At 37.7% G+C, this 9,749-nt stretch overlaps 1 protein-coding gene across 1 annotated transcript in view; it reads left to right on the top strand.

Annotated features, from left to right (window-relative positions):
• The window catches only part of LOC135217444 (protein O-mannosyl-transferase TMTC2-like), a 214,711-nt gene that overhangs the window by 36,943 nt on the left and 168,019 nt on the right, over positions 1–9,749 (top strand).

The raw sequence follows: 9,749 nt of genomic DNA, 5'->3' as shown, positions 1-9,749 counted from the left end.
TCAGGTACGTGTTTTTCAAGACTCAGAAGTCTAATATGGAATCATAAGGTAGTGAATTATTACTGTTCAATATTATTATGGAATGACGGTTATCTGAAAAAAGACATTGATAACTTCACTCATAAAATTCAAGAAAGCATCTTTTTCAAGTTAACTATAAATACAGTCAAGAGAAACTGTGCTCTGGGTGTGAACCATATTGCCAAGAAGGATTAACACATTCTTTTTAAAAGGACAACCATTTGTCTCTTACATTTTAACCATATTCTTTGTTATGAATAACGTGATTTTATTTCAACATACAGTATTGTATTAAAGACCAAAGAAATAACTGTATCCGCAAACTCTATTCTCAAGAGATTAACCGTATCTTCATTAGAAATTAACTATTGTATATTCCTGTAGAATACATACATAGCGTATGTACGTATATGTGTACGTACGTACATAAGCCGAACCTTTACTATTTCGTAGCACGAAATTTGATGATTATGCTGCAAGACAAGTGTCACCGTATATGTATGTATGTATGTTTGCATATAAAGCAAACTCAAACGTTTGTTCGTTGCATTATTATTATTATTATTATTATTATTATTATTATTATTCAGAAGGACACAAACATACTCTCTCCCTAACTCACTCATTCACTCACCATCACAGCACGACACTCCCTTGCCAGTGCGTACGTTCGCTCGTTCGTATCAGGGGCAGTGTCTCATGACGTATCACTTACAAATGTTTTCGCACAAGCGGTTGACCACAAACCCAGGCAACAGGTGCCGGCCTAAGTAGCTCTTGTAAGTAGAGACACCTACTAGTATGTGGGGCTGAGAGCAGGTGGACCGCTCGCCTTATCTGGAATGGCAGAGTTTGGGTGAGGGGCGAGGAATCTGCTACTTTGCTAGTGGTTGGTTCTCTGTGTCTTTCAGTAGTTGTTGTGGTAGTGGTAATATATAATAATAATATTGTATTATTACTTATTATTATTATTATTATTATTATTATTATTATTATTTCATAATGATAAACTAACATGAAGGATCGAGAGACTCTTGCATTTTACATACATACGTAAGTCTGTCCATCCTACATGTTAGTTTACAATAATGATAATAATTAATACTAACTAATAATAATATTTTATTAGTTTTATTATTTGATAATGATAAAACTAACATGTAGAATAGACAGACTCTTGCATATGTGTGTATATATATATATCATATATATATACTATATATATATATATAACATATATATATCATATAATATATAATAATATACATATATATAAGATATATATATATATAATATATATATATATATATATATATATATATATATATATAATATATATATACATATGCAAGAGTCTGTCCATCCTACATGATAGTTTATCATATGAAAATAAATATACTAATAATATACATATACATATTATTATTTATTATTATTATTATTAAACCCTTAAAAAACTTTCAATCTATTAACAGTTTAATTTTCCATGCGAGCACAATTCCCTTTGAGGCATCAGCTCTTAAGAGTTTCCTTTTGTTGATATTAACTGTAATAACTTCAAAACAGTTATGTACTCTGTATTTTCTTCTCATTTTCCTTCTTCCATATATCATTCTTTCTCCTTTTCTCGCTTTCTTATTCATCCTATGTTAAAGATTGTTCCCTCTTTATCAGAAGATTATGCCTGTAAGGGTCTTTCCCATTTAATCCATTTCATCCATTCGTTTATTCTCTCTTCCTTTCCCACCACATTTCCCTCCTTGCCCAAACATCCGAAGATTTCCAAAGCAGTTTTATCATTGTTTGACCTGCAGATGTCCCCACAGATTCTGCGTTCATGGGGTCCTTGCTCTCTCTATTCCTTTCTTCCCCTTCCTCCTCCTCCTCCTCCGTTTTCTACTTCTTCCCTTCATTCTTCGTTTCCTGTTTATCTTCCAGTGCACCTTATTCTCATCAATCTAGTCTCCCTCTTCCTAGTCCTTTCCTTTTTTTACTGCTCTAAATCTCCCAAATTCTTTTTTCGTAAAAAAAATTCCATTTCTCTCTCTCTCTCTCTCTCTCTCTCTCTCTCTCCTCCCGAGACATCCAATTTCCCCAAAATGGAAACTCCCCTGAGTCTACTCTTGGCGCCATCTTTTGCTAACGGTTCTCCCCAACTCCCATTTTCCTAAAAGGACTCCCCCCCCCTCCTCATCTCCTCTCTAGTCCTTCCTTTGGTCTTCCTTCGTCCATCATTCTGTGTTGTCTTCCATTCCTCGTCCTCCTTCTCGTCGTCGTCGTCGTCGTCGTCCGTCCTCCTCCTCCTCCTCCTCCTCCTCATCCTATTCCATCAAGTTCCCTTTGCCTTCCTCCCTCCTACACAACCTTTGTCAATATGTACTTAGCTGATGGGAAACGTCTTTGTGCCCGAACTGCGCAAGAAGGCACCACCGACTCACTGGCCCGCCCGCACGCCCGCCCGGACGGTCTTCTTCAACCTTCTCAGGAGGAGGCGTCTGGAGGGCGCAAGTTGGCGTTTTTTTTTTTTTTAAGGCTAGGGGTAGGGGTGGATATGTGGGTGGGTTGGTGGTTGGAGAGGTAAGAGGGAAGGGAAGGGTCTTATCTGTGTAAATCTGTAAGCTGATATGTTTTTCTTATTCTGGAAGTATGTGAGTTTTTCAGGTGCCCAAAAGGGTGGGGGGTGGTCGGATTTTGTTTTCATTCGGAAATTAATATAACTGTAGAAGAGTATATATATATATATATATATATAATATAATATATATATAATATATATATATATATACACTCCAAAACAAGACTTGAAGAGACGATACCAGAGACAGACAGACAGACAAACAGACAGAAAGAGAGAGAATGTCAATATCTTTTACCAATGGAGGCATAGCTCACAATTATGCTAATGGCGTACACAGGGCGAAATGTTTTTGGGGAATATTTACCTCAGATTTTTTCGACGTCGTACTGGACGAATTTAGGTCGTAGCCAGAGGAGGTCCTGGCCAGTATGTAAATAACGCTAATAGAGAGAGAGAGAGAGAGAGAGAGAGAGAGAGAGAGAGAGAGAGAGAGAGAGAGAGAATCCTAAATAATATGAAGATATCATTCAGATAAGATTTTGACACTCTGGTCGTAACCTGGGCATAAGCTGGGAACATCGACGTAGACTTGCTCTTTACTTTATCTTTCCTTTCACAAGAACTCGCATGAAGGTTTCTGCGGACTCTCGCGCCTCGGATCTCTCTGAAATTATAATTGTCCCTCGCTGTAATATCTTCTCATTACAGTCAGCACCGTAAGATGTTATCATACGTTTGTTGATCACTCCCTGAGCAGCAGAGACGCTGCCCGAACAGCCTCTATGTGGTTCTGACAGAATTTCTTAATATTCATTCTTCTATAATCTTCGCTGATGTGCGTGACGCTTCTTTTGTGTATGTGCAACACTAATCAGCAGTTTACATAACATGATGAGTGACTATCCCTTCTTTTCCAAACTCATTTTGAAATTTCTAATCACAGTGAAGGGACCTTCGGTTTCGGCACGATAATGAAGTGAACTCGAGTATTCTCTGAATCAGTTGGAATGCAGATCGGTTTCATCCTAGAAAAATGAAATCAAATCGCTGTTCTTTCGTTTTGTAGAGAAAGGTTTGCTCTCTTTCAAATGATGGCCAGAACTGCATGTGCAGGGTGTTACGAAGTTTGTTTCCTCGTGTATCGTCTTCATTTATTAATCAACAAGGAACTGTCGCTTTCGTTTTCAGACTGCATGTATTATTGATTTATCTGCCCTATATATGACCCATTATTGTTTACTCACAACTTTCCAAAATCTTCTGGAAGTTTGCCTATTATTTATTGCTGAATCAAATCAGCAAGCTATGATACCTAACCATAAGGTTAATTTTAAATATAAAGTCATTGCGCGCCTAAAATCATCACTTTGGCTAGCCTTTTTGTGACCTATTCCAGACACTCCTTAGTAATGACCTAACAAACGGATCAGTAAACCATATGTCGTTTCGCATAACAAAGTGACTGAACAGCGGTATGAGCGATCCACCATAGGAAACTTTCTGGAAAAAAAAATCCTCTTTTCCTTTCGAAATGGGAAAGTAGGTTGTGAGTAACGGTGAAAATAACTCATTTATAAGACTGTACTGACTTCACAACGTCGTTGCGCTAACTTATTTCTTATTTCAACTTTTTTTTGTATCTTCGATTTCATTTTAATATTATCCACTCCAGTCAAGGACATATCTAACATAACCGGCAGATATTTACTACATTATATTTGCATTGTAGATTTATGTTTGATATATATATATATATATAATATATATATATATATATATATATATATATATATATATATATATATATATATATATATATATATATATATATATATACATGGATGTGTTTGTGAATCTTTTTATTCCTGCTGTGCGAAGACACATTTACATGCCACGCATGTTTATACTGAAATATTTGTCGCCTGGCACCTTATACGAATGGAGAAAATAATGATTTTCGGGAGAGTCGACTGCTTAATTAATGCACACTATTTAAACTAAGTGCGTAATGTTTCTAGGTAAGCATAAAAATTTGAGAGTAACAAGCAGGATTATTTTAGGTATCATTAAATACGAGGTCCATGATGCTGAGTTTCAGATGTATCAGGAATAGAAATATTAGACAAGATGACCGAAGTTTTTATTTATAATCAACGAATTATTACAGCCAGGAGGCAGTCGCTTGGAACAAGCATGACTGTTTTAAATCGCGTTCCTTTTATTTTCATAGAATTATGTCTATTTTTCAATGCATTCGTCATTTTGTGGCTTAGTTTTTGAAATGCACTTCTATATGTACTGAATTTTGGCTCCCATGATGGAATTGACTGGAATTGTTCAGAGACTTCCAGACTCTTATCGTCCGAAGATTTCCGAAATATATGTATTCACGCCGTCTGCCTTTTTAACCTCATCATGACAACGAAAAAGGAACGAAGGTTTGTCTGATGTGCTAAGGAACACAAGGTGCCTAGGGGGTGGGGGTAGGGGGGACGTTGGGAAGGGGTGGCCATGTAGGCCACGTTGGGAGATGGGAGAGGAGGGAGAAGGGGGAGGGAGTCTTCTTCACTAATAGCTTGGCAAACGCTGAAGGGCCGCCGCCGGCGGTCTCCAATGGCGAAATTAAACGCGAAGAACATTTTTGCCCCTTTGGTATTTGTGTGTGATGTTTGTCTTTCAAACCTCCAACTCCACCTCCTCCCTCGCCGACGCCATTGTGAAGGAGGAAGGTCTCCTCACAGGCGGAGGACCTCTGAAGGGAAAACGACCGAACTTCCCTGTTTTCCTGGAGGAACGCGCTTCCTTGAAGGAAAGGCTTGCTTTCCTTCAGTTGCCGTCCCCTCTTCTACTCCTCCTCCTTCCTTTTTCTTATTCTTCTCATTCCTCTCCTACACTGCCTTCTTTCCATGACGATGTCATCGCCCAAGTTTGACGAGGAGATAGCCATCAAATATGAGGACGGCTAATTGAAGTCGTTTAGCGACTGAGGTGACAGTGAAGTCATCATCTGGACAGTTATAAAAGTCCCAGATGAAAGGAGATTGTAAATTTGGGTTTAAACGTAAATAATTCATAATTTTCTTCGAATTGCAGCGGCGCTTTGGAGGATCGTTCTTTGTTCTAATGTTCCAACTTCTGCGGTGTTTTGGAGGACCCATTTTTTGTCCCAATTCTGCAGAGGCTATTCCTTGTCCTAATTTTCCAACTGCAGTGCTAGGAGTGCTATTATGTGTCTTCATTTTCCAGCTTCTGTCGTGCTTTTCAGCGCTATTCTTTATTGCAATACAAGTAACCCAGTCGAGGATATTTTGTTAAGACCTTTTGGGAAAGTGACGACTGGTTGATCGCAATTTTCCTTGCAACAGAGGAGTGCTTGCAATTTGTTTACCTAAAGAATCGCTAAATTCGGTACCCAGACTAATATTGCTTTGTCGAGTGAATATTCAGTAAGAGCACGCACCGATTATAGTGGTAGGGGTGCTTTCATTTTTTTTCTTTTTAATGGATTTAACAAATTATGAGTAAATTCGCTCACGTGAAAAACTTGGTTTGAAACTTGTAAATAAGTATAGAAAGATATTTCTTTAGAATTCATTAGAGCGAAAGAAAGTTTCCTAAAATCCCATCTCTTTGTGAAGTCCATCTTCCAATCGACAAAAGATGTCACTTAGCTTAAATATTTTTATTTCTCTAGTAAATCAAGGTCTTTTACGGACGTTGTTAATACTTTCCTTATTCATGATCAGTCCAATCCTTTCAATATCAACTGACAGACAATGTAGAATTCATTCTTTAACCCTTGAATCAAGGCCGAACTCACCTGAAAAGGAACTTCAGCTAATTCACAGCCTTTTCATACGAGTCCACAAATTGCCCTTGCACATTACGTTAACAACGCAACCTCTCCATTGTATTGCTGCATTTAACTCTGTATTTAAGCACCAGGATATCGGTTCTCTAATGCCGTGACATTTGTGGTGTTTCCGATCTCTCCCTAGCACTGGTGTTCTCCATTCTCTCCTCATGAACAGACCACCTAGAATTTCTCTGACTGATCTCTGATCTGTTCACCTATAATTTCTTTTCTCTACTTGAACCATTACCATTGGTGTATATATATATATATATATATATATATATATATTATATATATATATATATATATGCAGAAGCTAGGTACTATGTCGTACCTCTAAATAAATGGGGATACAATCCACAATGAGGTAAAATCCTTCTGTAGTTTAAGTTCCTGTACAAGAAATATATATTCTATACCACTGAAGGATTTTACATCATTGTGGATTGTATCCTTATATAGTATTTATGTGTGTGTGTGTGTGTGTGTGTGTGTGTGTATAAAGAAAAACAATAACTTCAGTAAATTTAAAAAACGAATGTAGGTGCCAACCAACTCAATTGAGACTTAAAAACAGGTACCTACCCACATCGGGAGTTTACTACGAAAGGAAAATGTTTGTTGCTTTTTTTTTTTTTGGGAGGTGTGGGTGGCGGGAAAGGGTAAGGGAAATTATGTACGTGTCGTAATTGGATCTAGAAATGACAGGAGCACTTAGTATAAACACATCTCAACAAGATATTACGTTAACAACACAAGGAATGTGAGAATTTCTCAAAGCTGTCGTTATACCAAAATATTACTCTCAAGAGCAATAGCCAATTTGAACAGTAAATGAACAGATGACCGGCATGAATACTGGAGGCTGCTGGCACATTCGTTCTCGTAACCTTTACTAAAACTTGCTGCAGTAAATAGGAGCGGCAATGATATATATATATATATATATATATATATATATATATATATATATATATATATATATATATATATATATTTATTAGTTGTGTGTATAATGGTGTGAAAGTAAACAGAGAAAGAAGTATGTAACGGAATGAAAAGAATTTGGTAAGGAAGATATTAATGTAAAAAAATATATAGCAGATCTGTCAAACATAGAGACTGGGACAATATTTGAAGGTAAACAGTTTTATGAATGATAATTTGTTAGAGTAAGCGCTTGCGAGAAATTTGCAAAAACCTATTAAAATTAAAGCGACAGAAGTTATAGAAAGGAAGCACATTAATTCCAGTATGGCAAAGCAGTTTATCGGAGTGAAAACAGAGTTGCCCTTTAAAGAAAATTTATATTTACTAATAGTACTCATAGATGATGAGTAGATTCACAACAGCAAGTCCTTGACTATGTAATGACTAGTGACGTTATTTATGTACTATTTTATTTTATGTTCCCAGTTTCTGCAGGTTTCATTTAAAAAATTCAACAAATGAAATCCACCGATTATGATGCGTGTTGAAATAGAAAGCGTCGGCAGAAATAGATTAAAAGATACAGGACACACACACGTAACTTTGGCGGTTTCCTCAGGTGCGTCTTAAAATGTATGTATCGTAATGAACGCACTCAAAACGATATACAAGAAACATAGGACTAGATGAAACATATAAAGTGACAAAGAAATGGGGCAGTTTTTGACGCAGGCGCAAGGGCTAATTCCATTTCAATTGCAGGGCCAAATACCGAGGAGAAAGAATGGTTATGTTACTGGATAGATAAGGCAAGGTATACGAGCATATACACACATTCATAAGACTAGTGTTATCTATATTCCTTGTGTACATACTAAAAAAAAAAAAAAAAACATAGTCTTCAGCATGCATTAGTCTCCTGGAGAATATTACAACAGCAGGCTGGATTGCTTTGTCAAAATTTATCCAAGACAACAGCAAGAGGAAAGACAAGTCTTGTTAAATTAATTACCTCTGATACGAGATGCAAATGCGATCTGAGATTAACAGACTTGGCAAGCACAAACGTTTATATTTTCTTTATTTTTCGCTGGCTGGGTGTTTGCAATGTAAGTAAATAGGAGATTACAATATAGGAACGTAGATGTAAACATGCAATTATCTTCGCCGATTTGTTAAAGCGTAGGTGCCTGTCTCCTTCATTCCTTCCGTTAAGGATATTAACAAATGATTTTCTGTTTTGTTCAGAGATATTTGAAATGAAACAGAAATTTCTAGATAGAAGACCTGACGGTTTCCAGTAATTTTCTGTCTTTTTGCTCCGACAGAATTAGCCAAAGAACAGGCAGCCATCTGTCGATCTTCTAGAAGAAGTCGCCGATTATTTTTGTTGAAGGACAAAGAGCATTATTTTTTCTTTCTTTCTGTCCCCTGTGTCCTCTTTATCAAAGGAAACGAGACACTAGCACTTACGACTTCAAGCTTCAAGTCTGGCTGGAATTCAAGGCTCTCTCTCTCTCTCTCTCTCTCTCTCTCTCTCTCTCTCTCTCTCTCTCTCTCTCTGTCATTTTCTTTTGACAAAGACAGCCATTTTGATCTGAGTTAAGATCCATTGCAAAAGGAGAATCTCGCTCTCAAAAGAGATCCCCTGCAACGACAAGAAAGCTGATCTCATGACATTATTAGGACAGAACCAGCGGCGATAGTCGCGCAAGTAAAACAGAGAGAGATAGGGGCTGTGGAAAGAGAGAGAGAGAGAGAGAGAGAGAGAGAGAGAGAGAGAGAGAGAGAGAGAGAGAGAGAGAGAGGTGTGAATGTGTATTTGAAAGACTTCAGAAATGGTCAAATCGTGTAGTGTTCCTATCTAATTGCAATAATCGACCTCTTAGGTGGCTCCTCTCCCACCCCCAACTCCTCAACACCACTCCTCCTCTACCTCCTCCTACCTGCAAGAACCGCAACAACTCACTCCTCCTCCTCCCTCCACCCTCTCCTCCTCCCTCCACCCCTTAATCCTTCTCCTCCCCCTGTTCTCCCCATGACCAACCTCCTTAGGAGAAGCCTATGCATGGTCAACTTACCTGTGACATACAATACTGGAAATGCAACGCGCAAGACAAACGACCCGTTGTAATGTGTATTTGTGTGTTTCTGTGTCTGCGTCTGTGAGTGTGTGTGTGTGTGTGTGTGTGTGTGTATGCATTTGAACATTTTAATTCGTTTTTAACACTGGTTTTTTGGCCATTATTGATTTATTTTGTCTCCTCTAATTTCTGACATAACTATGCAGGCCGAACCAAAAGATGTTGTCGTCTGCTTCATCTTCGTGTGTGTGTGTGTGCGCGGTGTGTGTCTTTGTAGGTG

This window comes from Macrobrachium nipponense, chromosome 7 (assembly GCF_015104395.2).
Source record: "Macrobrachium nipponense isolate FS-2020 chromosome 7, ASM1510439v2, whole genome shotgun sequence".
In the NCBI taxonomy this organism is placed as follows: Eukaryota; Metazoa; Arthropoda; class Malacostraca; order Decapoda; family Palaemonidae; genus Macrobrachium; species Macrobrachium nipponense.
This window is presented reverse-complemented; position numbering and strand designations above follow the sequence as displayed.